Below are 27,051 nucleotides of genomic sequence, written 5' to 3' on the forward strand. Positions count from 1 at the left end.
CTACAGCCTGAACTGCTGAACGGAATTACACCAAATTTGGCAAAAAGGTAGCCCTTGGTTCAGAAAGAACTCTTTCTGTTAAATGGTGTAAATCCGTTAGGTAGTTGCTGAGAAAATCAAATGTAAAAAAATTGTGATATCTATGGCCGCGCAGGATCCGCGCACCGTCCAGATCACGAGCTTTATGCTAATTGGCTGGCAACACTCCAAACCAGGAAGTGTTGGCAGCCATCTTGTGTCTCGGTAGAACCGAGGCACAAGAAAAGAGAAAAACAAATGTGCAAAACACGAAAAAGGGGCAGGGTAGAAACACCCTGACCCCGTAGGCCTGCTTATGGGGTCCCACAAGGACCCCCAGGACCCAAACAAAATTTATTTTTATATTTTAATCGCGGGATGCTCGGAGGATTCTGGGGTGACGTGTGTGAACTCGCCCTGTGGCGCGTTTTAAGTTGGGGAATTAAGTCCCCTTTAATCCTGAGAGTCCCTGGGTCCAACTAGTCCACCGTGTACCTCCAGTAAACACCACAAAGCTGCGTTTCAAAGAGGTGGTTCGAGGCCATACCCCATTTTACACCTCTCTGCAATGCCACTCTGTGGCACTTACTGGACATACCTGGTGGGTTAGGTGGCCCCCAGGGACCCTTAGGATTGAAGGGGACTTTATCCCCCAACTTAAAACGCCCACAGGGCCTGTTTGCACACATGTCATCTCAGGCCACCCCCCCCTTCACCAATTTGCAAACGCACCCTGTGGCACATTTTAAGAGGTAGTTTCAATCCCCCTGCCCAATTATATACTAGGGGCTTATAGAGGAGGTTATGCTAATCACAGGGGTACCCCAATGCATAGTGTTCCCAAGTGTATGTAGGTGTTTTCACTGTATTCTAAGTGTCTTTTAGCATACCACTGGCTCTAGGTCTTGTTAGTCAGAGTCAGTTACCACCAGTACCCATCAGAAAAAGTTGTGGGCACAGGGTGATTTTGTAACAAGGCCTCTTTCTGCTCCTCTGTTGGTTCTTTCTGCACATGTCTTGCTTCTTGCTTCTTCCTGCACTTTTCTTTGTCTTTGAGGACTTCTGTTGCTTCTTTCTGCATTTTGTTTGATTGTTTCTGTGTGTTTTTTCTTCTTTCTTCACGTATCCTACCTCTGTAGGCATAGTTAGGAATTAGCATTTAAAAAACCTTAGAAATTCACTGAAAAAAACATAGGCTTCATGCGTTAAAGTTAGAAATTAGCATTTAAAAAACCTTTGGAATTTACTGAAAAAAACATACGTTTCAGGCATGGTATAGTTAGGAATGAGCATTTAAAAAAACAGAAATTCACTGAAAAAATCATAGGTTTCAAGGGTGTTATAGTTAGCTGGACATTTCACTCGTACAAAAACATTGAAATTCCCCCGTTATAGTTAGTTTAGCTAACTATAACTCGCGCGCCCGCAATACACTGCTGATGACATCACATATTACATCACTCATGACATGGTCAGTGACATCACTCATGACATCACTGATGGCATCTCAAATGACATCACTGATAACATCACTGATTACATCATCCAGAGAATGTGGTTTAGTTTGAAATTTAAATAAGTATTATATATATATATATGTATACCAATCTGTATTGAATATTGAGTGGATATATAACTGTCTGGATGGAGGATTTAGTAGCTGTCTGACTGTCTGTTTAAGTGAGTAATTAAAAGTGTCCCACTTAATACATGGATTAGTAACTAAACTATGTGAATGTGTGCATCACTGCCTCTGTTGATGTATAACATGCTACATCAGTTGGTCACTAACTACATGAATTTCTATGCTTTTGTCAAGTGAAATGTCCAGCTAACTATAACAACCCTGAAACCTATGTTTATTTCTGTGAATACATATATGTATAGATATATATTTCAACCAAATCCGGAGATATGGGGCTGAATGACGCAGCTGTCCTGGTCATGCTCCAGAAGCCCAAAATATCAACACCTATGTACCCACCATTGTGGAAACACCAGGACAACTCCAGCATGATTGTACTATTTTTGAAAGCAGGGTTGCCTCACCAATGCATTTTAGCAGTAGCCTTTCAAGCTATAGCTGTAACGCGTTGGTGAGGCAGCACTTCTTTATTAAATGTTATGAGCAACCGTGGGGTGTCCTGGTGATTCCTGAACAGTTGGGACAAAGGCGTTGATATAACTATTTATACATTACCTACTGACGGTCGCCAGTGGGTAGTTATAGTTAGGATGTAACTTCCGTAGGAAAAGGGTTTTTTCATTTGCCAATATGTTTGGCATCGTTTGATGAATCTTCATGAAATGGTCAAAACTAATTTGATGCTTATTTCGGTTGCTTAAATTTCGTGGTGGTCTGTCTAGCGGAGGCCAGGAACAAGGGGGTCCCAAAATGATTTTTCTCCATCTTAATTTCCATAGGAAAATGTAGACATGGCTACTGTTGGGAATTAGCGCAGAATTAGTTACCTTTTTGTTTGTTTCTGTGCTGTCCCTGTCATGCGGGCTTGTATTGGGCGGAGCTCGGGATCGGGTTTAAAATGCGCTGTTTCCAAGTAGCCATCGCTTGGTTCCTGACCCGGTCCTGTCACCCGGCAGGTCCTGCCCTTGCTCTTCTGAATTCCTTCCGGTTTCCTGTGGGAATCTTGTTGCCTGACTTCCGGGTATGAAATCCCTGCACGCCACCTTCGTTTTGGAGCATCGGGATTGTTTGGGAGAACTGCTGGCAGTCGTCTGAATTTTGAGGACTGACATTTCAATATTTAGTTTCTTCTTTGTTTTTACTTTTGCTACTCGTGGTTCCATGTTGTTTTTTACAGAGAACCACGTATACTGCTGTTAGGGGATCCTGAAAGCGGGAGACTCGATATTAGGAGGAACGCGGCTGTGTTTACTCTGAGCGAGTCCTGTTATGTTTTTCTTCTTTCCTAATTCCTCGTAGGACATACGCTGTTGAGCAAGCTGTGTAGCCACCATACATGAGTGGAAAAACCGGGTGCACCCTTTTTTTATAGTTTTTTTCCCTTTTAGGTAGATAGCTATATATATATATATATATATATATATACAGTACAGGTTTTTTTTGCATTCTTTATTGGTGCTTTTTCCGCCTTCCTCGTTTTGATTCTTTTGATTTGGGAATTAATGAAAAGGATTCCTATTGGATATTCTGGATGGTCTATTTTGGACATTTGAATCATACTAGAAGGACACAGACATCGAGGATTTCATTAGTTCTTCAAGACAAACAAAAGACTTTGTTCTATGAAAAGTCGAAGCTTGTGGACTTAATATAGGGGTAAGACATTAATTGTGGGTATCCTGCCTTTTGTCCTCTACAAGCACGTATGTTCATGGATGTATGAGTTGTTTATGCTTTCTTCTTTGTTCTGTCTTTTATGCAGGTATCTTGGGGTCTACTGGTCTCTGATAGCTAGTCTAAGGATATCCGAAAATTTGGCTTATCCACCTTCTTCTATGGTACAAGTCTGCCATCACTATATTTGTGGTTGGTATTGGCGACGGGTGCCAGGGAGAGGAGTGGGATTTATCTTCACTCCTGCACTATCCGGCTGGTTGTGAACTGGGTACAGGAGAGCTACAGCCCGAACTGCGAAATGGAATTAAACCAAATTTGTCAAAAAGGTTGCTCTTGGTTCAGAAAATACTCTTTCTGTTAAATGGTGTAAATCCGTTCAGTAGTTATGGAGAAATATAAAGATTTCTCAGATATACAACTGAGGCCGCGACCCCTCCTGATCTTGTATCTGAGATCAAACCAGGAAGTGTTAGCAGCCATTGTGTGACACGGTGAACCGAGTCACAAGAAAAAAATATTTTAATAAAAGAAAAGGGGTTAGAGTACAACCCCCTGGTGCCCTGGGCCTCCTGGGGGCCCAATAAGATTTCTTTTTTTAAATTGGCAGGAGTCATGACTCCTGATACAAATGAAAAAGAAATGGTAGCACTGGCGCCCATGGTTCGGTTAATGAGGCCCCAGGGTGGGCCCTGTACTGGGAGCATTTGAAAATATAGGAGGGGGTATACTGATACCCCCTCCTTGAGCTGTTCTAAGCCCCCAGAACTGCCACCTTCCCAGGGCAGTCATTTAATTATATGCGTGGGAGCCTCATGGCTCACCTGCTGTCCTGGGGACCGCCACCTGCCGGGGCAGAGATGAAATTTAAAAATAAGGCAGAGGAGGCCATAGAGCCTCCCCCACTGCCCCAGGGATCACCACCTTCCCGAGGCTTTAATCATAAATAATGCGGGGGCGCGTGACCACCTCACCGGGGCACATACACTCTTTAAAAAAAATGTGTAGGGAAGGCACTTATACCTCCCCTGCTTCCTCAGGGGCTGCTACCTCCCCATGGCTAACATTGATATTAATGCATCAGGGGGCTCTGCCTCCCCATGTAGCTCAGGGACCACCACCTCCCCATGGCACAAACATGAAGGACTGTTGAGGACCCAAGGCCCTGGGGACCGCCACCTCCCCGGAGATTACTTTACAAATGAGGGGGCCACGTGGCCCCCTTTGTGGAGCCCTAAATGGCCTTGGGGACCGCCACCTCCCAGGGCCTCCTCCAGCAAAGTCCTGAGGTGCCCACCTCCGGAACATTGCAGTTTGCTGTGGCTTGCATAGCAAACAATTGCTCTTCTTTCAACAAGCGAGAGCAAAAATGCTGTTGCTTGTTGAAAGCAGAGCAGGACTGTTTCCCTGCCCGCGGTCAAGTGAGCAGGGAAACAGACATTGCTTTGGGACCCAGGGAGCTGCATGTCAGCAGGTTCCTGGATCCAAAAGCAATAGCTCCCGCAGGAGGCGGGGAGCCAGCAGAAACTATGGGGGCCTTGAGGCTCCCCTACCGGTCCCCAATGAAGTGGCCTGGCCTCCGGGAATGGGACCCTGGGGCAAAAGTTGGACCAGGGAGGGGGCTGCAGGGGCTCCCTCCCTATTAAAAAAATATACATTAAGGCTTGGCCCTGGGGAAGGGATCCACAGGGTCAAAATTGGCCTGGGAAGGAGGTTGCTCGGCCCCCCTCTCCTTTCTAAAAAAAAAAAGGTCAGGCTCCGTGGGATGGGGACCCCGGGGTCCTCCTTCTTTAAAAATAGAAAAGAAAAAGAAATGGTAACTCGCCAGAGGCCTCGTATCCTTTCTCAAACAGTCTGCAAACGCGCCTTCTGGCATGCTGCTGTTTGGGGAATTAAGTCCCCTTTGCTAGTGAGGGTGCTTAAGGGCCAACAAGGCCCCCTGTTACCAAAAGTAAGCCGACGCCTCCTTTCTCCATTACATTGCAAATGACCTCACGTTGCACTCCTGTTGGGGGATGAATTCTCTGTGCCTCCTGAGGGTCCCAGGACTAAAGTGGACTTCTTCACAGAACCAGGAGTGCGCAAGAAGGCGTGTTTGCAGATTCGTGGAGAGAGGGGCGTGGTCTCTGACCACCTCTCAGCAATCCAGCTGTGTGGGTCTAACTGGAAGTAACAGGGGCCTTAGTTAGCCTCCAAGGACCCTCAGGAGCCAAGGGACTTCAGCCACCAACTAATAGAGCTCTAGAAGGAGCTTTTGCAGAGTGGCGGTAACAGGTCTCAGCAATTATGCTGTGTGGGAATTACTGGAGGTAACCATGCAAGGCAAAGCCTACTTGTAAAGCCTCTCCCCCTGCACTGACTCGAGTTCCAGAATCATGGAACCTCTCCCATTAGGGTTGTCCAACCAAACCAGCAGAGAACTGCATTTGTCTCTTGCAGTATGGGCCTGTACCATGTACTCCCAGTATTTGAAGTATCGAAACTTCTCCACCTGGCCAAGCATCTAAGCTTCTCCACCTGGCCCTCCAGCACCTCTTGGGCCTCTATCAATGCTTTCTGTAAATCAGGGCATCCTGGTCTCCTTTGTTCTTTTTATTTAGTATTATGATTATTGTTTCCTTCCTCAGCATTTTCCTAGCATTCACATCTGGATCACTCAGGTGTCCGTCTGTATGCGGAGAAAAACATTTCACGTATATAATCAACCACAGAGGACTCTGTGAACATTCCCCCGATTTGCACTGCATTTCGCTAAAAACTCCTCTGACCCGCAGATTTAGATTGTGCTGGCCAAAGTGGAGATTCTGTGTGCTTCTTTGAGGTTCCAAACATGTACAATATAATTCTGCATGCACAACATAGAAGGGTGTGTCCTTGTAAATTGCCACTGTCAAACATGCATGTGTTGGAACTTATGCCACTTGTAAGTCCAATTTGCACACTGGAAAATGGCTTTGAATGGGGTATTGTATGCCCTGCACAAGCAACTCAGAGGCATAGGATAGCTTACCTTTCTATCTGGGACCAGCACAGTTTCCCATGAATGCAACATCTTGTTACATGTGTCTAAAATGACTTTATAGGCAATGTCTGCATATCTTTTTGCATTTGAAATGAGTTGGGCCACTTGAACAGTACGGGCATCATTAGGATGGCAGGCCCTGCCGGTAAAAGGGACCACCCGCCATATGTGCGGGGGTCCCATGGATGACATTAGGATTAGCCCGCCACACTGGCGGGCGCTTCCTGCATTTTTGACATTGCGGCGGGCCCGCTGTAATGCCCAAAATGCATGTTGTGCATGCACATATAGGGGGTAACATAGGTACCCCCCATGTGCCCCCCCACCACCCAACATCATGGGGGCCCCTATCCTCAAAATCTGCATGCCTTTCCGTAGCAGCAAAGCCGCCACGGAAAGGCTCCCACCCGCCTGCATCCTGATATGGATGTCGGTGTCTAGCAGACACTGCCACCAATATGAAACCCTTTTCTGCCCGGTCGACTTGTCGACCGGGCGGAAAAGCAGCGGATGGTCTTCCCGTCCACCGTGGTCCCCCGCCATACTAATATGGCGGGGGAAATTGGTGGTGGGCGGGCTAGGATATTGGGCGGATCGCCACCGCCATGCGGACAGTGGCGATCCGCCCTACATCCAAATGGGCCCCTACATTTTGTCAGCCAGTATACTATACATTTTCTAAATAAAAAAAAAGCTATTGATGACTTTTTATTGTGTTCTAGCTGATCCAGTTGCATGCTGTACTACTTCGATCAGGCTTTATAAAAGAGTGCACATTGTTCAGATGGAAGCAAATGTATCTCAGCAATCATTTAGCCACGCATTGACAAAACGATCCTACTCCCAAAGAAAGGAAGTGCTTGCAATAGCATGTAAGTGGTCGTATTATAAATACTTTATTGCAGACACTGCTACTTTAGCTCTCACATTCTTTTTGAAAAAGAACGACGGGAGTGTGTTGTCTGCATTAATAGAGCATTACTTTGAACTACATAATGCCACTATTGTGTAAAGCATCTTGCAAGTTAATGTAGGAGCTTGCCAATACAGAGTGCTACATGCCTCCACTTATTGTAAAACTTCTTTAACAAAGAAGATGCACTTTCCACTAAGATTGATTCTTCGGTTTACAGAGGCACTTATCTTAAAACAATGTTGCTACTTTCTAATTGTATAGTATTTAAAGAAAAAGGTCTTTACTAATTCCATTCTTTGACTTGTCCAAACATCACGTAATCTCCCTGTGCGTAAAAATATATATGAACGTGTGCTCATGTAAAGAGCTCTGATTCCTTGGCACCAAGTTTGCTACATATAAACAAAGGCAAAAAAAAACCAAAAAAAACAAGCTGTGTAATTTTCCCATAGGATACTCCAGGTTATAAAGGTATACATGAGAGACTACGGCGGTCATTTAGAGTTTGAGAAGAGGGAACAGCACCATAAATTTGAAGGGGCTTATTTACAAGGCCCTTGCGCCACTTTTGCGTCACTTTTCCCATGTTAAAGATGACGCAAAAGTGGCGCAAGGGCCTTGTAAATCTGCCCCAAAGTCTTTTTGTCATACTGAATCGGCAGTTGTCCCATTTCATTAACAGGTGGGTGATCCTGGGTTCTGGCTCTGCCGTTAGATTTCCTTGACCCAAAGGCCTTACTCGATCAGGACTGCTGGGTCACATTGGGGTCGCTTGGTGCTTTCTGTGGTGGGACAAACACCACTCAATGTCCCTGGTTGGGTCTGGCATAAGAGACATTGAGAACGCTGGCAGGGTAAACAAACAATGGACCAGTGTAAAAGGCAAAAAACCCGCTGTGCAGCAGGGCGATTGATTTTTCGTTTTTCTCATGCAAACTTCTTTTTTAGGAGTTTCTGAAAAAGAAACGAATGAAGAGCATACCAAGACACATGGCATTCACTTGGCATTCGACAGGTAAAGCAGTGTGTGCACCTTAATAGAGTAAGAGCTGTAGAAACTGAAATAATCAGGAAGACAGAGATATGGTAGACTGGAGTGGCCCTCACTGGAGTGACATAGACTAGGATAACGTAGAATGGAGTGGCTTAAAGTGGGACGACATCGTTTGAATTATCATAAAGTGGCGTAGAATGACATACATTTGAGTGTCATAATAGTGTAGAGTGGAAGAGAGTGGAGGGTCGTAGAGTGGGATAGCGTAGAGTGGAGGGGTAAAGTGGCATTCAAGTGGTGTAGAGTGAAATAGCATAGAGTGGAGTGGCCTACAGTACAGTGGAGTAGAGTGGAGCTGATGTGTGGAATAGCATAGGATGGAGTGGCGTAGAGCTGAATGGTGTAGAGTGGAGTGTAGTGGCATGGTGTGGAACAGAGCAGAGTGGAATGGCATGGAGGTGAGTGGTTTACAGTAGATTAGCATACAGTACAGTGGTGGAAAGTGGTGTAGAGTGAAATAGCATAGAGTGGAGTGGCCCACAGTACAGTGGAGTATAGTGGAGATGATGCATGGAATAGCATAGAATGGAGTGGCGTAGAGCTGAATTGTGTAGAGTGGAGTGTAGTGGCAAGGTGTGGAACAGAGCAGAGTGGAATGGCATGGAGGTGAGTGGTTTACAGTAGATTAGCATACAGTACAGTGGTGGAAAGTGGTGTAGAGTGAAATAGCATAGAGTGGAGTGGCCCACAGTACAGTGGAGTATAGTGGAGATGATGCATGGAATAGCATAGAATGGAGTGGCGTAGAGCTGAATTGTGTAGAGTGGAGTGTAGTGGCAAGGTGTGGAACAGAGCAGAGTGGAATGGCATGGAGTTGAGTGGTGTACAGTAGATTGGCGTACAGTACAGTGGTGGAAAGTAGAGGGGCATAGAGTGGAATAGTACAGAGTGTAGAGGCATACAGTGGCATACAGTGGAGTGGCATACAGTAAAATAGCATAGCGTGGAGTGGCATACAGTGGAGTTGCTTAGCATGAAATTGTGTACAGGAGAGTGGAGTCGATTCGAGTGGCATAGAGTCAAAAAGCATAGAGTGGCATAAAATGGAGTGGCATAGAATAGAATGGCATAGACTGGAGTGGTGTAAAGTGCAATGACATAGAGTGGAGTGGCCAATAGTGGCATAGAATCGAGCGTTGTATAGTGAAATAACCTAGAATACAGTGACATACAGTGGATTGGCATACATATTAGTTGTATAAAGTGCAATAGCATTGAATGGAGTGGCGTAGAGTGGAGTTACGTAACGAGGAGTGCTGAAGAGTAGAATAGAGTAGAGTTGAGTGGGGTAGAGTGAAGAGGCATGGAGTGAAATAGTGTACAGTGTAGTGACGTAGAGTGGAGAGGCCTAGAGTGGAATAGTGATGAGTGGAATGGCATATACTGGAGTGGCGTAGAGTGGAGTGGTGACGAGTGGAGTGCCATACAGTGGAGTGGAATACACTTGAATAGCGTTCAGTGGAGTGCCATAGAGCCGAGTGGCATAGAATGGAGTGGTGTAGAGTGTAATGGCACAGAGTGGAGTGTCATATAGTGGCATAGAGTTGAGTGTCATACAGCGGAGTAGGGTAGAGTGGATTGTTATAGGGTGCAGTAGCATGCAGGTGAGTGGCATACAGTAGAGTGGTGGTGCAGAGTGGCATACTGTGGAATAGCATAAACTGAAGTGGCATAAAGTGGAGTGGAATAAGGTGGAGTGGCGTAGAGTGGAATAGAGTAGATTGGAGTGGAGTAGAGTGGAGTGAAGTAGAGTGGAAACGTGTGCAATTTTGTGGTATACAGTGGAGTAGCACAGAGTCAAGTGGCATAGAGTGGAACAGCATAGCGTCGAGTGGGATAGGATGTAGTGGCATGGAGTGGAGTGACGTACAGTAGAATATCGTAGAGTGTAATTGGAGAGAGAGGACTGAAGTGGCATACCATAGCCTGGAGTGGCATACAGTGGAGTGATCTAGATTGGAGAGGCATACAGTGGAGTAGCATAGAGTGGAGTGGCACAGAGTGGTGTAGCATTGAGTGGAGTATAATACGGTGAAGTAGCATGGAGTGTGGTGTCATTCTGTGGAGTAGAGTAGAGTGGAGTGCCATTGAGTGGAGGCATGCACCCTGGAATAGTGTAGAGTGGACTGGCATAGAGAAGAGTGGCATAGAGTGGGATAGTGTACAATGTTGTGGCATAGAGTGGAATGGTGTAGAGTGGAGTGCCATAGGGTGGAAATATTTTAGCATGGAGTGGAGTAGAAAGGAGTCGCATGGAGTGGAGTGGCATAGAGTAGTATAGAGTAGAGTGGAGTGGCATAGACTGGAGCGGTGTACAGTGGAGTGGCATAGAGTGGAGTGTTGTAGAGTGGAGTGCTGTAAAGTGGAGTGCCATAGAGTGGAATAGCATAGATTGGAGTGCCGTAGAATGGCATATGATCGAGTGACATAAAGTGAAATACTGCCCAGAAGAGTGACATACAGTCGGGTAGCATACAGTGGAGTGGCGTACAGTAGAGAGGCATACCGAGTAATAGTGCTGACTGTAGTGTCATAGAGTGGAGTGGCGATTGGAGTAAGAGAGTGTAGTTTAAAGAGATGTAGTGTGAAAGTGGCTGAACAGATGTAGATGATATGTTGCAGGAATAATCATGATGGGGTGGTGTCAGGATGACTCGGGATTGATAGGGCCGGAATCCTCATTTGACACTAATGTCCTCCCTGTACAGGTGCGGGAGGAAGCCTGTTTCTTTAAACAGGCCGAAAACCAGTCGGAGGTGGAGCCAAGACCCATGATGTCAGGCCGTGTGAACCTATGGGGAGAGGGACGGAAAGAAGAGGAGGAGACGTCAACCACATGAGAAGACACGGGAGTCAGTGTTAGTCTGGCGGTAGGCGGAAAACCCGAGGTGTACAGCGGCAAAGAGAGACGTGAGGAAGGAGCCACAGAAGGGAGCAGCGCTGCGGCTCAGAAGACCGGAGAGAGCGTCGGCGGAGTCCGACACTGCGCTATTACCAGCCACCCCCAAGGAGGAGTAGGTTGGCTAAACCAGGTACGGGGACTTATCCTGGGTTTTGTCAAACCACCGGGACGGTACGGGTAGGCCGGCGGGAGGTCACTGCTATTCTCTTCTGGGAAAATGCACTTTCATTTAAGAGGCGTGTTTCCCCTCACGGCCTGTCTTCCCCGCCTCATATCACCTTTAAAACCAAACCAACTCCTGACCTTAGTTTGTTTTGCCTATCTTTCTTTTTCTTTTTTTCTTTTTTTGAACGAGTAAAAGACCAGCTAAGCCCTTACTGGGAGCCCTGAAGTCAAGAGATCATAGCTGGAGCCAATACCTCACCGGTGTCCGAAAGAGCAATACTCTTCAACCGGAACGAGAACTAAATTGAACAGTTTCATTGTTGAACATTTAATAAAAGCCTTTTATTTTTTGTTCAAATATTTCTCGAGTGGCAGTGGCTTCTTAACAGACAGTAACCCTTTGTCAAACCCCCCTTTTCTTCTTCGACCTGTGACAGGTGGAAAGGTAAATTTTTAGTATTAGCTATTAATTGGTTAATTAGAACTAAAGTTATAAGTGACAAAACAGTTACCTATATAATGGGCTGTGGTATACCATGATACATGCTGATCAGATGGCAGTATCTCATTGGCTAATTCCAGATTAAGGCCTCTAGGTTTTATTGTTGATCCCTACCCATTCCCACTTTATTAAAGTGGTAGTAGGTAGGGACATTTATTAATATGTTGCTAGATATTTTTAAACAGGTTTATACAGTACAGCTGTAGTACCTGCAAAGTACAGTGGTAGTTACAAGATTATAAAAAATAAGAATTTGATGAGGAGTGATACACAGAAACCGGTCCTAGGATTTTTGTTTCCGGTCCAGGGAGGACCTGGCCTGGCAATTTCAGCAGGACTCCTCAGTTCCCTGTACTGGGGGCGAATGTTTGACACTGCTCAGAATTCTGTCCATCAATTGTTCTTTTTGCCTTTGTCACCCTGAGTGGGACAGGTATGTCCAGAACTGGGGCTCGTGCTCACCATGCCACTGGATTCAAGCTAGCCTGGCTGATGAGGGGTGATACCACAAAACTGGTCCCAAGATGCTTGTTCGTGGTCCAGGAAGACTTGGTCTGGCAGTTCGGGCTGGACTGTTTCCATGGGGAGTAGTGTTAAGATTGAGTTGCATATGGCTGGGTTTAAACAGGAATTGCATGGTAGGCAAAAAGGCTATGGATTTAGGCCCAGATCTCTGTACTGGGGTGAATGTTTGACATTGTTCTGCATTCCGTCAATTGTACTTTTTGCCATATGGTTTTCATCAGACTTTGGCTGTGCTCTAGGTTATGGCCTTTCGGTTTTATTGTTGTCTCCAATTTATTTCCACTTTATTAAAGTGGTAGTAGGTAGGGACATTTATTAATAGTTTTCTAGATATTTCTAAATAGGTTTACACTGTACAGCTCTAATACCTACAAGGTCCCGTAGTGGTTACAGAAAAAAAAAATAGAAATTTGTAAAAATTTAAAAATACACTTTGGTACACAATATTTGTGAAATATAGTACAGTACATTGTACTTTATTTTTATTTTTTAAAACATTCGTTTTTCAAATACTTTTAAGTAACATAGTGTTTTTTATGTATTCTTTCTTTTCAAAGTAAACAATTGAAAATACACTGTACTACACTACATTTGTGAAATATAGTGCAGTACAGTGTGTTTTTATTTTTTTTACATATTTAATTTTTTTTAAATGTTGTTAAGTACAGCGTTACTTCCCAGGTGGTACTGCAGTGCTTCATGATTCTTTTGAAATATATGGAAATGTATTAATAATTTTCTCTACCTATTACCACTTTAATAAAGTGGTAATAGGTAGGGAAAAATACAAAACCTATTATTTACCTTTATCCAAGGCCCTATCCCAGAACACAGGCAAAGTATGCTAAAAACAACATGGCTGCCTTTTATTTCTGTAATGGCAACCATTTGCCAATCATATACTGCCTTGTCATCAGCAGGTAGTAAAATACTGTAGCCACATAAATGACTAAGATTTAAAGCCTTATAACTCTAAAAATACTTACCTTACTTACCTCTACTACCAAAATGGGATCATCTATACACCATAAACTATATACCCGCCAAATTTCATTCAAATCTTACAGACTGCCCGTCTTCCTGCTCTGGCTGTCTAAAAAGTGTATGGAAAATGCATTGGTAGAAAAATACATTTTGATTCCCCCTTTTCTCTTTGCACCCCCTTGATGAATCTTCACTAAACCTTGTGTTGTCTGCCATTGGAGGAAATAGCAAAGTTATTGAGCAAAATTCGGAGGAATTCCTATCTCTGGGAGTCCTAGCTGTAAGTACATAGTGGCTACAGTGGCTGTAATACATACTTTTGATTTAGCCCTCTCTGCAGGGTCACCCACAAATCTTTTGTATTCATCCTTCCTATTTAGCTGAATTTGTTGTTGTTTGTTTTACGACTCTGCATACTTTACCACTGCAAAAGTGCTTGTGCTGTCTCATTTAAACCGTGTAGAACTGGCTTACACCCAATTGGCACTTTTATTTCATGCGTAAGTCTCTAGTAAAGTGGTATAACATGTACCCAGAGCCTGTAAATTAAATGCTACTGCTGGACCTGCAGAACTACATGTGCCACCGACTTAAGTTGCCTATTCAACACGTCTCAAGTTTTGCATGTTCTGATAGTGGAACAACTTACACTACTGCAAGGCCTACCTAGCCCATAGGATGACATTAGAGTTATTCTTTCACATTTTATAAGAGTGTAACTTTAAATTAGGAGCAGGAAAGAATTTTGAGTTTGGTGTCTAAAGAATTGTAATTAAAACCCTCTTCAATGGTAAAGTCGACTTCTAAGTCACAATTCTATTAGAAAGTTGGCACTTTTTTCTCCATGCTATTTGATGCCTTCAGCCTGTTTCTGGGTCACATGACTGGGTGTAGTGACAGTTGGACTTTTTTAATTTTTTGCAGATATCTGCACAATAGAGGGATTAGGTGTGCCTGGAAGGGTCATCTACTGGCAGGATAGGGGCAGAGCTGGGCATAGTCCCACTTACACCTGAATAGGCGGTACCATTTCTTCACATGAAGGACTTTGTCACCCCTGCATTGTTCATACAGCCAGCTTGAAACCAGGTCAGGGGAGGCAGGAAACTTGAAAGGCTTCAAAAAGAATTCTCTTGAAACAGCTCCTACGTCAAAGTGGGTACCAAGTATGAATATCAGACCCTGACACTCAATTCTTCAGTCCACTTCTGGAACTGTGAATACTAAAGAAAAAGATTGCTGTGCTGCTCTTCTGCAAGAAGGACTGTTACCTTGCTTCCATGTTACTCTGCTCCTTTGCTGCCCTGCTGCCTGCTGCCCTGCTTGCTGAGAATGAAGACTTGACCTGCACCCTTCATCTGAGGCTGCAGGGACTCCAAGAGTCAGCTTACTGGCCACCTGTTCTGAGATACCGGGACATAACAAGCTCCATGGGCCTCCCTGCATCTACCAAGCTAACCTGCTGTCTGGACCTGCAACTGGCCTTGTCTGAGCCCTGTTGGCCCCTGCTGGAGTGAGTTTCTGGCCCCCAGGAGGTGCCCCATTGGTACTGAAATATTGGCGTAGCATCTGTTGCGGCCCCCCTTGAAAGAAAGAAGGAATCCTGAATTTTCGCAATCGTCATGACTACAAACAGGCCTGTTCCTGCTAAGATATCGCCACCTGCGGTGTTCGCTAATGGCAAGCTCTGGTGACCAGCGTCGTCATGCCACAATGACTGCCAGTGATGCCCGGCAACACGAGATCTGCTCTTCAGACTCCAGAATCAACAGCCCATGGGGACTGCCAATGTGAAACACCTGTGAAGACCGTCTGTGACATCTGACAGGATCTTTGTGCTACAGAAACAATCACCCCTGATTACGAGCCAACTCTTTGTGCTACTTCGACAGCCATCATGATGCTTTACCTGCTCCTCGCGACACCTTCCACCACAAACGGAATGCTTTGAGCTGAACGTTTGAAGGTAACTATTTCAGCAAGACTAACTTGGTCCCTGTATTTGGCCCGTGCTCCAGCACAGTCAGCTTGAACTTGTGTCTTTCGCTCATTTTGTCAGGAGACGCTCATGCAAGTAAAAATGGTGGGGCAGGATGGAGTGGGCGACTCAACAGACGACAATTTGGAAAAAAATAATATTTATTTAATTTTCCCTCGTCATCATCTGCTGAATGCCTCCCACCCCCCCTTCTGCTCCAACGTCCCACTGCTCGGACCTGCATGGGACGCTCCTGCATTTTGTATGACTAGATAGCCGTGAGTGGCGCTTCATGCTTTTAGGTGTTTTACTTACATGAAATCTTTAAAAATGCATGAGTCCTGTTCTGCTGATTGGAGTTTTGTTCTTTTGGTCTCAAATAATTTATTACATTATACTATATTTTTCTAAATTGATGCGAGATTTTTCTTGTGTTGTGTTTTCACTTAAATACTGTTTGAAATGATGCATACATACTTTAAAAAGTGCCTCTAAGTTAAGCCTAACTGCTTTTTGTACCAAACTTTTTGTGCCAAACTACCAGAGGGTTTCACCCCCTCAACTACTCACCCGATTCAATCTAGAGTCTGTTACAGAAGGAGGCTTATAGACAGTTGAATGATCCTAAGTGTTACCAAAAAATGTCTGACAATCCATTCAAACACATAAAGGAGAGGTATTGGGACAAAATTGCAAATTGTAAAGATTCAGGATCCCAAGTGAGGAAGAGGCAAAACTCTTAATGTTGGACTATCCTATTATGCCCACACATTTTTCTTCCAAATGTGCAAAAGGATGCCACCAATCCACCGGGAAGACCCAATATTTCCAGCATTATATCACTTTTTGAAAAAACATCACAATTCATTGATGGGTTCCTGGCTCCTTAAGTTAAACAATGACATTCATATCTGCAGGACACACATGATTTCCTTTGTCACTTACAGAAGATTCCATGGCAGAAGGGGTATCACATGGTTACCATGAGCATGGACTTGCTATATACATGCATTGATCACAAGATGGGACTTAAAGCGTGTAAATATTTTTAAAGAAAAATAGAATATTTCCAAGATGGAACACATGGAAAGGCAGATTGAGATGATTGAGATAACACTGAATAATATGTTTTTTTCTCTTTGGTAGCGCAGCATACCAACAACTTCGCAGTACAGCTTTGGCAATTCTTTTAGCCCTGAGCTATGTTAACTGACCCATGGGCGGGTGAGAGAGATAATTTACCTGGGCCGACAAACATGTCAAGTACATATAGAAAATAATAATTTGTTTGTGATATATTGATGACCTTTTTTCTGATTTGGGATGAGAGCTCAGAATTTGAAGAATATTTTGTGAGCTTGACTGCAAACACACTACAATATCCATCTAACATACACAATCAATGAGGAAACATTTAATTTCTAGATACCTTGGTCTATGTGGAGAATAATAGACTGGAAACAATGATGTTTAGAAAAAGTATAACTACAAATAAAGTTTTACATGCTTCAAGCCATCATGATTGTAGATTAAATGGAGTATACCCTATGGAGAAATGGTTCAGGTAAAAAGGAATTGTTCAACAGAATAATAACTAAATATCAATTTATAAAAAATGAAAAGGAAATTAATAGCAAGATAAAACATAGAAAAACGGTAATCTATAGGAAAGAGATACATTTCCATATGTAATTGAGTATTCCACGTAATTATATGCACACATGCAGTACCACTGAACAAAATGTAGGTGACACCCTAGGCATGCAACTGTAATTATAAATGATATACAAGGGGCATGCAGGAAAGTGTGTAACAAATTCAAACTGTGAATATCAATGTTTAATGCGATAAAATATGAAAATGCCAAAAAAAATAATAAAAAAGTAAAAAAAAGATCAAACATAGAAAGTGTTAAAAAGAGCAGAAGAAAGAAAAAGCTTATATATTGTAGAGTTGCTGAATAAAATAAAAGCAAATGAGAAGAAAAATGATGAAATTATCAAATTAATAATGTCCTACAAAAAGGAAGTAAATATGTTATCAGAGGGATAATGAAAAGCATAGGCATCTTCTCATGAGTGATTAGGACTTTAAAGATAAGATTGAATCTTTTCTTCAATTGGTCATATAGTAGATACTAATACAAAAATAGGAGCTGAAGTCCGCGGTTATATGGCCAAGTTATATTTAGAGGATATTATGCCAGGGCTGGAAAATATTGAGGAATTTCTGGGTAATGTTGAACTCCCCTCCCTCAATGAACATCAAAGAGAGTCATTAGTCTCTGAGATAAGGGAAGAAGAGATTGGAGCACAGATGAAAAGGATGGCAAGATGAAAGGCGGCCGGGCCAGATGGCCTTCTGTTAGAAATATACTTGTCTCTGGAGGATAGTATGGTACCTGTGTTTAAAAAGCTTTTTGATACTATCTTGAGGGATGGGGAGGACCCTCCAGCATCTTGGGCTGAGGCAATGATAGTGTTAATTTTAAATCCAAATAAGGACCCGTTGCTTGCAGAGTCTTATAGTCCTATATCCCTGGTGAACACGGATTATAACGTTTTCACGGGGATACTGGCAGCAGGGGTTGCTAAGACTATTAAGAGTATAGCCCATAGAGATTAGAGGGGTTTTATTCCTGGAAGTTAGCTTAATGAATTTACTTTTACAATGCTCGCCGTAGTAGATCTGGCAGAATCCTTTAACCTTCCAGGAACACTGGTGGCAGTTGACACTGCTAAGGCGTTTGATCAGGCCCACTGGCCTGATCTCTGGGAGACCCTAAGAACTTTTGGATTCCCTAAGAACCTAATAAAAACGGTCCAGTCACTATATGGTGCACCTCGAGCCAGAGTTTTAGTCAACGGGGAGTTAACGGATTGGTTCAGTATTATGCGGGGAGCAAGACAGGGATGCCCGTTATCCCCCCTGTTATTTAATATTTATATTGAACCCTTTGCAGCTTTAAACAGACAAGATACCTCCATCCCTCCATTCAGGTATGATGATTTCGAGGTCTAGTTATCTCTATATATGGACGATCTTATTCTGTATACGCTTAATCCTAAAGAGGCTATTCCTAGTTTGATGGCCAAAGCTGAACTGTTTGGGAAGTTATCGGGTATAGTGTAAATAGAGAATAAACTGACATCATGGAGTGGAACCAACAGTCTCAGACCTCTGGGGTAAAACATCAGATGCGCTATCTTGGCATTATAATCACCCAGAAGCTAGTTGATGTTCCAACGTTTAATTGGAGGAAGATCAGCCAGGAGGTAGGGAGATTATTGATTAGATGGGCAAATCTCCCTGTCAACCTATATGGCAGGGTCAACTTGATCAAGATGATCGTACTCCCAAAAGTCACTTTTCTTTCTAACACTATACCCCTCCCATTTCATAAAAGCGAGGTAGCAAAATTACAGGGCAAGATAGACAGCTTTGTGTGGGCCTCAAAGGGGTCCCCGTATGTCCTGGAAAAAGTTGAGGAGAATTTGGAGAAGACTCACTCTTCCAGACTTGTGGGTATATGCACATGTTTTTCATTTTAAGAATTTTCAGATGCTATTAAATAAACCAAATGATTCTGTATTAGGTATCCTCTATGGGGCAATGCCTAGTGATTTTGGGGATGAACAAGAGCAGTTCCTTTTTAAGTTTGGAGACCCAACATTTTTCAAAAAAGTTAGAATGAAAATTTTGTTGCAGGCAGTGAAGAACTGGGTCTATTTACGTAAAAAACTTGGATTACCCTACTACTTAGATTATGCACCAATCTGGGGTTCCCCTGGCATCTAGCCTGTTTAGACGACTTGCTCAGCCTTCCATTGACCTTATGGCCTTTAGGAGAGGTCTTAAGACCTGGCTGTTTACTAATTAATCACTACACGGCCTTCGCCTATGGAGTCTGACAGAGCACCAGGACACCTATGGGTAACAGTGCGCTGTGTAAATGTCAAAAATAAATAAATGAATAAATTGAACCAAGCAGGTATTTCACGGTGGGGAGATTTAAGAATAGGTACGGATCTGGTTACTTGGGAAACTCTGACAGCATGCCCTCCTGGACAATTAACCAGATTTAAATTCTATCAACTTTCTGCTTGGTGGGCTCGGCAAAATTAGGAGGAACAGATGGATGACTCTTGGTTAACTGAAGCAATGAAAGTTGAAGCAGAAGACGATATAGATCAGAATATCCAAAAGCTCTGGAGTGATGATGGAGATATCAATTTGAGTGAGGCTTGGATGGGCTCTTTTGCATTGTTTCGAGATACAGTTAAACCCATTTTTCTTAAACAAAATCATCTTTTTACTCTGTAACCGGCATATTGGTCCCCAGAGAAATTAACTAAATTTTCTGGAACTCAGTATGTCTGTTCAAGGTGTCGAGATCCTTTAGCGGATGATGGCCATATGTTTTTAACCTGCCCAGAGATCACTAAATTATGGATGGATCTTTGTGAACTTTTGTCAGATGTAATTGGAATTCAGATAGAAGTAACTCCCTTACTTATATTTTTCGGAATAGGTGAAGACTGTATTTTTGTTTCAAATAAATTGGCTGCAAGACTAATTTTCTATGTTATCATATTGGGAAGACAAGAGATCTGCAGAGCCTGGAAATCGTCTGTTCCACCCCTTTTTTCTGAGTGTAAAAACAACACCATACACATTAGCCAACAGGACATGGCATGTGACCCTAAAAGTCGGGAGATGATATGGGCATGTTGGTTGATTGGTGTCACAGGAATGGGGTCCTATGATTAAGCCAATAAATAGCTGTCGGTCTTGGTCGCCTTCTTCTGTATGTTATGCTTAAGAGGGGTAAGAGTGGAAGCAGCTAGATTTCTTGTGTGGAAAGACTCCATTCCCGTCCGGCCCTCGGTAAGGGAAAGGGAGTATCGCCTAACAAGTTAACTGGCAGAATGAGGATCAAAAAACAAAATATAAAAAAAAAAAAGATTGAATCTTTTCCACATTTAATATCTAAAAAGGCTTCTCTGTATCCAGAATTCTCACTATTAGCCATTTCAATTAGATAAAGAAGTTTGACCATGGTCCAAATTGAAGAAAAGTACAGGATTCTAGATGTGGTGTAATTGTAAAGCGTGTAAATTCAGAGTTTCGACAAAGGAGTATCAAAATAAAAGAAAAAGAATGAAATCATAAAAACCATCATGTGTAAAATCACATTTGCAATGTATATCCTTAAATGCCCATGTGATCTGTTATGAATTGGCAGCACGACCTTGCACCTGCGGAAATGAGTATTTCATCTTCTAAAGCTAGGCAGATTTGTATTTGATCTCAGGGTAAATGGAAAAATGTTCCAAGTTTTTCCTGCCACTGATTCTAGTCTTTTTAAATCTTGGTACCCCTACCAGAAATGTGACAGATGATCTTAAGGACATTGAAGGTTTATGATAACAACATTTCTTTTGTAGAAGCCTAGAACCCGTTCCATTTAGAGTTCTATTCAATATGCACATGGTCTTAAAGATACATCTTTCTTTGACCGGCAACTGATGCAGTTCTCTCAAAGTGATGGACGCTGAATCAAATCTGGTTCTGTTCAAAGCTAGTTTGACAGCCAGCACTTGTATCCAGTAGAGCCATTTGAACATATAATCTGAAGCCCCAATCAAAAGTGAATTTCAGTAGTCTAGTCTACTCAAAATTGTACATTGCACTACCAGTTTCCTGGCAGACTGTGACAATAAGGGAACAATTCTTCTCAAGTTCCTCTGAAGACCCTGGCAGGAAGCTTCTGTTTTCTTGGCATGAGTCTCAGTTGAAATGTTATCATCCATCATAACTTCTAAATTCTGTACTGACTGAGCCATTTTTAGATGTGTGCCCTTTATCTAAGGCCAGAAGTTGTAAGGCAGTTGCTACTATATTTTGCCTGGGGAGCTACCATTGAATTTGAGTGTACTCAACTTGGCCATCCCAGTTAAACAAACATGGACATTTTCCAACTGATAGAAATTAGTATTATCTTTGCCCAAAATTAACTGGGTGTCATCAAAATAATTAATGAATGACACCCCAAAAATTAAATCAAGCTCAGCAATGGGCGAATAACATAACCACATAACATAACAGGTGTATTTGTAAAGCGCACGTTCACCACTACGGGTATCTTGGCGCTGAAATAACAGATGTATATTGTTACCCAACTCAATGGTACTCAATGGAATACATATGTTAAACATGATAGGGGTCAAATCTGACCTCTGAGGTACCCCATGTAATATTTATTTGCATTCTGACTTTAAAAGGGGAGAGAGACTGCTTGAAATCTACCAGTAAGGTAGGAGGCAATCAAATACAAGAGGGCCCCCACGCACCCCAATCTCCCTTAATCTACTTTGGTGGTTGACGGTGTTAAAGGCAGCCAATTGATCCAACAGGACCAAGACAGCTACCTGACCCCCATCAACTAACATTTTTAGCTCCTCTATTGCCACTTACAGTGCTGCCTCCATACCATGGGCTGGCCTCGAACCCATTTGTTCTAGTTCCAGTAACATGTTAGGTTCCAGAAAACGAGTTATTATTTTAATGATATGCTTTTCAAGGATCTTTACCGGGTACGGGAGCAAGGATATTGGTCAATAGTTGCTGGGGTCTTTCATATCAGCCAAGGATTTGGTCAACAATAGAGTAGTGCCTTCTCCCAAGCTGAAGGCACCATTCTAGTCACTAAGTATTGGTTACGTATGTTTTGCAGAGTTGGGGCGAGCTCAGTAGCTCTCTCCTTCCAAATACTTGCCGGTATTTGGTCCAGCAGGAGCCTGATGATAGGGAAGAAGCTAGAGTTTTGCCATGATATATCTGACCCGGACCAGGAGGAAGAGGAGAATGATGACCTTTTACCCCCTCATGTATCTCGTGTACTTTGGTTACAGTCACTCCTAGAACACTCATCAGAGGACGGTAGCGGTCCCCTGAACTTCCCCTACTTCCGGAAGTCCGGGCCGATCCATGTGACACCGTCACATGCTCCAATGGAAAATGAGGAAGACAAGAAGAAGGATTTTTAAACCAGAGAAGTGAGGGAGGCAGAGAGAAGTCAAGTGGACCGAGAGGAGGTGGAATCGAGGCCGGAAATCTCGAACACATAGAGTTACGACACCCAAGACCAGATGGAGAATCTCCTGTGGGGGCCGGACGGAAGGCGTCGTGGACAGCCCCAGGACAACAGACCCAGGATGTAAGGAATGGGAAGCCGGACTCTATCCTGTACCACTAGCATGCCAGCCACGCTCCCGGAGGTGCGTGGCTACCAGAGGTACGCAACCGCATCCGTGGGTAATTTGGAAAAGGAGTCCCAGGGTCAGGCTGATTTGCATATAGCCATGTCTGAACTGTGGTGGCAGAGTGGGCTAAAGAACGGTGATGGATCAAACCCAGATCTTTTGACTGGGTGTGAGTGTTTGATTGGTTCAGATGCTCCGTCCATCACCACCCCCTTTTGTACCACTTTGGCCGCCATAAGTGTGGCAGGGTATGCTCAGACGTGAGTCCCTTGCTCACTTTGCCACTGGATTCAAGCAAGCCGGGCTGAAGACGGCTGGAATGCCAGAAACCGGTCCTCGGTAGCTTGTTTTCAGTCCAGGGAAGGCATGGCTTGGCAGTTCGGGCTGGACTGTTCCCATGAGGCGCAGGATCAGACTGATTTGCATATAGCCATGTCTGAACTGGGGTGGCGGAGTGGGCTAAAGAACGGTGATGGATCAAACCCAGATCTTTTGACTGGGTGTGAGTGTTTGCTTGGTTCAGATGCTCCGTCCATCACCACCCCCTTTTGTACCACTTTGGCCGCCATAAGTGTGGCTGGGTATGCTCAGACGTGAGTCCCTTGCTCACTTTGCCACTGCATTCAAGCAAGCTGGGCTGAAGAAGGCTGGAATGCCAGAAACCGGTCTTCGGTAGCTTGTTTCCGGTCCAGGGAAGGCATGGCCTGGCAGTTCGGGCTGGACTGTTCCCATGAGGCACAGGGTCAGACTGATTTGCATATAGCCATGTCTGAACTGGGGTGGCAGAGTGGGCTAAAGAACGGTGATGGATCAAACCCAGATCTTTTGACTGGGTGTGAGTGTTTGATTGGTTCAGATGCTCCGTCCATCACCACCCCCTTTTGTACCACTTTGGCTGCCATAAGTGTGGCAGGGTATGCTCAGATGTGAATCCCTTGCTCACTTTGCCACTGGATTCAAGCAAGCCGGGCTGAAGACGGTTGGAATGCCAGAAACCGGTCCTCGGTAGCTTGTTTCGGGTCCAGGGAAGGCATGGCTTGGCAGTTCGGGCTGGAATGTTCCCATGAGGCACTGGGTCAGACTGATTTGCATAGAGCCATGTCTGAACTGGGGTGGCAGAGTGGGCTAAAGAATGGTGATGGATCAGACCCAGATCTTTTGACTGGGTATGAGTGTTTGATTGGTTCAGATGCTCCTCCATCACCACCCCCTTTTGTACCACTTTGGCCGCCATAAGTGTGGCAGGTTATGCTCAGACGTGAGTCCCTTGCTCACTTTGCTACTGATTTCAAGCAAGCCGGGCTGAAGACGGCTGGAATGCCAGAAACCGGTCCTCGGTAGCTTGTTTCCGGTCCAGGGAAGGCATGGCTTGGCAGTTCGGGCTGGACTGTAGCCATGTCTGAACTGGGGTGGCGGAGTGGGCTAAAGAACGGTGATGGATCAAACCCAGATCTTTTGACTTGGTGTGAGTGTTTGATTGGTTCAGATGCTCCGTCCATCACCACCCCCTTTTGTACCACTTTGGCCACCATAAGTGTGGCAGGGTATACTCAGACGTGAGTCCCTTGCTCACTTTGCCACTGGATTCAAGCAAGCCGGGCTGAAGACGGCTGGAATGCCAGAACCCGGTCCTCGGTAGCTTGTTTCCGGTCCAGGGAAGGCATGGCCTGGCAGTTCGGGCTGGACTGTTCCCATGAGGCACAGGGTCAGACTGATTTGCATATAGCCATGTCTGAACTGGGGTGGCAGAGTGGGCTAAAGAACCGTGATGGATCAAACCCAGATCTTTTGACTGGGTGTGAGTGTTTGATTGGTTCAGATGCTCCGTCCATCACCATCCCCTTTTGTCCCACTTTGACTAAGGCCAGAAGTTGTAAGGCAGTTGCTACTATATTTTGCCTGGGGAGCTACCATTGAATTTGAGTGTATTCTTATTAAGACAATTGGCCATCCCAGTTAAACAAACATAGACATTTTCCAACTGATAGAAATTAGTATTATCTTTGCCCAGAATTAACTGTGTGTCATCAAACTAATTAATGAATGACACCCCAAAATATTAAATCAAGCTCAGCAATGGGTGAATGCATATGTTAAACATGATAGGGGTCAAATCTGACCTCTGAGGTACCCCATGTAATATTTATTTGAATTCTGACTTTAAAAGGGGAGAGAGACTGCTTGAAATCTACCAAAAAGGTAGGAGGCAATCAAATACAAGAGGGCCCCACCCACCCCAATCTCCATTAATCTACTTTGGTGGTTGACGGTGTTAAAGGCAGCCAATTGATCCAACAGGACCAAGACAGCTATCTGACCCCCATCAACTAACATTTTTAGCTCCTCTATTGCCACTAACAGTGCTGCCTCCATACCATGGGCTGGCCTCGTACCCATTTGTTCTAGTTCCAGTAACATGTTAGGTCCCAGAAAACGAGTTATTATTTTAATGATATGCTTTTCAAGGATCTTTACCGGGTACGGGAGCAAGGATATTGGTCAATAGTTGCTGGGGTCTTTCATATCAGCCAAGGATTTGGTCAACAATAGAGTAGTGCCTTCTCCCAGGCTGATGGCACCATTCCAGTCACTAAGTATTGGTTACATATGTTTTGCAGAGTTGGGGCGAGCTCAGTAGCTCTCCTTCCAAATACTTGCCGGTATTTGGTCCAGCAGGAGCCTGATGATAGGGAAGAAGCTAGAGTTTTGCCATGATATATCTTTCCGGGACCAGGAGGAAGAGGAGAATGATGACCTTTTCCCCCCTCATGTATCTCCTGTACTTTGGTTACAGTCACTCCTAGAACACTCATCAGAGGACGGTAGCGGTCCCCTGAACTTCCCCTACTTCCGGAAGTCCGGGCCGATCCATGTGACACCGTCACATGCTCCAATGGAAAATGAGGAAGACAAGAAGATGGATTTTTAAACCAGAGAAGTGAGGGAGGCAGAGAGAAGCCAAGTGGACCGAGAGGAGGTGGAATCGAGGCCGGAAATCTCGAACACATAGAGTTACGACACCCAAGACCAGATGGAGAATCTCCTGTGGGGGCCGGACGGAGGGCGTCGTTGACAGCCTCAGGACAACAGACCCAGGATGTAAGGAATGGGAAGCCGGACTCTATCCTGTACCACTAGCATGCCAGCCACGCTCCCGGAGGTGCGTGGCAACCAGAGGTACGCAACCGCATCCGTGGGTAGTTTGGAAAAGGAGGCCCAGCTGCGAAAGAGCCAGTAGCCAGGGCAGGGAAGGGATGATCGTGTAACAGGCACCACTGGTGACGCGAGTGTGTGAAGGTGTTTATCTCAGACTCCCCTCCTTGTTACTACGTGCCTAAAGAGAGATTCTTCTGAAGGTTCATCTGTGTGTTTTAAACAATCTGGGGATGCTAACTCTTTTACTACATCAAATAATTTCTTAGAACTGTTAAATACATCTAAGATGGCTCTTGTGTAGTAATTCTCCTTAGCTTTTTTGATTTTCTTTTTATAGACATGGCATGCTGTCTTCGGGATAGTTTATCTTTAGCAATATAAAATCTGTGCCACTGCCTTTCCAGTGATCTACACTTCAGTTTCAACTCCTCCAAGATATTTGTAAACCACAGCTTCGGTTTGGATTTCGGTTAAAATAATTTCAAGAGAATTAAGTAGTCAAAAGTATCAACAATTGCCCTTTCTAAACTGGCGTGATTTACCTCTACTGCATCTGTTTCCAGAAAGCAAAGGGTTATATCAAATATCTTTTGCCCACCTAGCTTTTCCATTTTGGTCCAAGTTCTTAACTTTATTTTAGTCTTTGCCGAATTTTTCTTTGTTATCAGATTGGGCTTGCTAAATTGGAAGGTCACTAAAAATGATCTGACCAGCTCCCTGTTTGGATCATTTGAACATCCTTGGGCTATCAAAAACAAAGATATAAGTTATCCCATAGCAAATTGAATATGGTGGAGTTGCAACTTTTTTGCCATATTGGGGAGTAGATCTTATGGACACCCAGTTAGAGGAGGATGTAGGACACGCATGTTGAGGCAATTAGTACATCATGAAATACAAAACTAAATCTCTGCACAGCCACAATCAGAATAACATACATTTATAGAGTGGCTATGAGTGGGCAATATGAACATGTGTTTAACAATTAATTAGTGATGTTCGGCTCTACACTGCCCAGCGGAGTGCTAATAAACTTTAATTTTGATATTTTTATGTTTTTGTTTATATTTGTTGTGTATGATGCACTTTCTTACCATGAATTAGGGTCTCATTTTCTGTGAAAGGGATTGTTTACATAATTAATGAAATTGACGATTACTTGAAATTGGCACACATTTGTTCTAGAGAAATCTTGTGACATTACCAGTGTTAAGTACGATTCTAGGTGTAAATGCCCATAGAGGG

This window comes from Lissotriton helveticus, chromosome 8 (genome assembly GCF_964261635.1).
Source record: "Lissotriton helveticus chromosome 8, aLisHel1.1, whole genome shotgun sequence".
Lineage (NCBI taxonomy): Eukaryota > Metazoa > Chordata > Amphibia > Caudata > Salamandridae > Lissotriton > Lissotriton helveticus.